This window comes from Theobroma cacao, chromosome 6, assembly GCF_000208745.1.
Source record: "Theobroma cacao cultivar B97-61/B2 chromosome 6, Criollo_cocoa_genome_V2, whole genome shotgun sequence".
Taxonomy (NCBI): Eukaryota; Viridiplantae; Streptophyta; class Magnoliopsida; order Malvales; family Malvaceae; genus Theobroma; species Theobroma cacao.
Window position 1 is genome coordinate 4,094,559 of NC_030855.1, and position 2,570 is coordinate 4,097,128.

Genomic DNA, 2,570 nt, shown 5'->3' on the forward strand with positions numbered 1-2,570 from the left:
GACACGTCTGTCCATTTCTTCTGAACCAAATAATGCATTTTGATTACCCTCATTCAAAATACAAGAAATATGTTTTACTTCCCTTGAACCAAACGCATCCTTATGTTTTTGGGTTTTGTTGTTTTGTTTCTTTGTGGCTTACTTTGGTTGGTTTTCTTTATTTTATTGCTTTGTTGATTCTTTTTTTAGTGTTGTTCTCTCATTTCTTTGGGTTTCTTCGTTTTTTTCTTTAAAGCTTTTTTTTTTTATCAATTCTTTTTTTTTGTAGTTCACGTTTTTTTTGTTGGTTCTTCTTTTGGTGTTATTCTTTTATTTGTTTGAGTTTTGTTCATTTATGTTTTTGTAGATTAGAGTTTTTTTTTAGCTCACGGTTCTCTTTTTTGTTGTTCTCTTATTTGTTTAGTGTTGTACTCTTATGATTGTAGATATTGTGTTGATCGGTTTAGTAGGTTTCCAAAAGGTTTTTTTTTATTCTTGATTATATATTTATTTTTTTAATATTTTTTTCTTTAGTAGAATACTGATCTATTGATGGCTCTTCATTTGTAAGATTTCTCTTTTGTTATATTTCCTCATATTTGGAGTAAATCAAGATTAGCTTTTTTATATTAATTTTGGAATATGATCCCTACCTCTATTTTTTTTTCATTTGCTTTCATTTCTTTTTCTTTTTCTTCTTAAACTTAATTTTACTTTCTCCCTTTTCAATCTTTTTTTTCCATTATTTGTTAAGGTTAGAAATATTTGGTATTTATGTGTACTTATTATTCACTTTTTCTCCACTTAAATTCTCCATAAATAAAAAAATTAGAGAGAAAATTTAACTTTTTAATTTTTTAAAATTTGTATTTTATTGTCTTAAACGAGGTTAATTTTTTTTAAAAAAAGAAGGGTTCATTTTTTTTACCTTTGAAAAAAATAAATTTTGCTCTATTTTTATTTTTTATTTATATATTCAAATTGTTGAGAGAGAATAGTTGAGTAATTGTAAATTCTCATCTGTTATTTGTTAAAGAGAAAACTAATGGAATAATTATTCTGTTAATTTATGACAAATAGAACCAAAGTTTTTGCATTACTCAATTTTTGTTATATTTTCTTTCCTTTGGAAATAATTATTTCAACATATTTTTATTATTATACACGTTTCAATTTTTAAAATACAAATGGTTCAAGAATCAATTGTATCTTTTACTTCTATACAATTTCATACTAACTATTCCTCTTTTATGATTTAATATTTAAAAAATTTTATTTTCATACAATTTTCAATTTTTTGGTAGATTTACATATACGATTTCATTTAAATGTTATATATTTATTTAATTTTTTCTTAATGTAAATGTTTAGAATTAGGTGAAAGAGAGGGGATGAAAGTGGAAAAGGTTATTATGGTTGGTTTTAATTTCAAATTGATAAAGGTAGTTTTGACTATAATTCTTGTGAAATTTTTTATTTAATTTATTTTTTGATGTTGCATTATTAGGTTACAAGTTTCAAGTTTCAACCTTCTTTGATATTTTCAACTGTGTTCTCTCTCTTTGTTTCTTAACTGTCAATATTATGGTTTACCTTTTACATTATAATTCTTTTATTACTGATTAATCATGTAACTTATGAAATTTATTCTCTCTTCAGTTATTATCTCTACATAATTGTAATTGAAAGTGTTAAATTAATAGCTCTATTATGAAGCTCATAACTTCATTCTTCGTTTCTTACAAATTCTTAACTTGCTTTTCCTACTACCTTTTTATGCTTAAAGGTTTGTTACATTTTCTAATCCATCTCATTCATGTGCTACTACTTATGTTTGACATTTCCTATATGCTTTATTTATTCATTTGCAAACATTAATTACATTATAAATTTGGAATATTATATCTAAATGATTTAATTCATAAATTATTTTAACTATATGAACATGCTTTTTGTCAAACCCTATTCTATAAAATAATTACAACATCATTACATGCTCAATAGAATGTTTGCATGTTTAAGAAGTTCGAGGAATCGTTAAAAGACAATATTGCCCCTAATGGTACCATTAAGTCGATTAAGCCTCGAACTAGTTCAAATAGGAATTTTGAGGTGAAATTAAGAGTTTCACAGTTCAGAGATGACTCAAAATGGTAATTCGGAGTTCGATGATCAATTTGGAGTCAAACCGAAATTTTCACTATCTATGGGCAAAATGGTTATTTGCCATTTGGGACAAAATGAAAATTTTGAGAAAAGATTTTTTTTTTCCACATTTAACTTATTGGAGTATGATTTGAGTATTGGAGTATAATTTGAGGGTTTGGCAGTGAAAAAGTTTAATTCCGGTGATTTCTGGAGTGTAGGGGCAAAATCGTAATTTTTCCACTCACGGACAAAATTTGAGATTTTGAGAGAATTTAGATCAAATTTGACAAATTGGAGAATGGTATGAGTATAAGGGATGAAAAATATGTCTATGGGCAATTTTTCAGTTTTTTGGGCAAAAATGTAATTTTTCACTTTTACGGGGGCAAAAGTGTAAATTTCAAAAATTACTCCACCGAGACTTTGGATAAGTCTGAGAATTT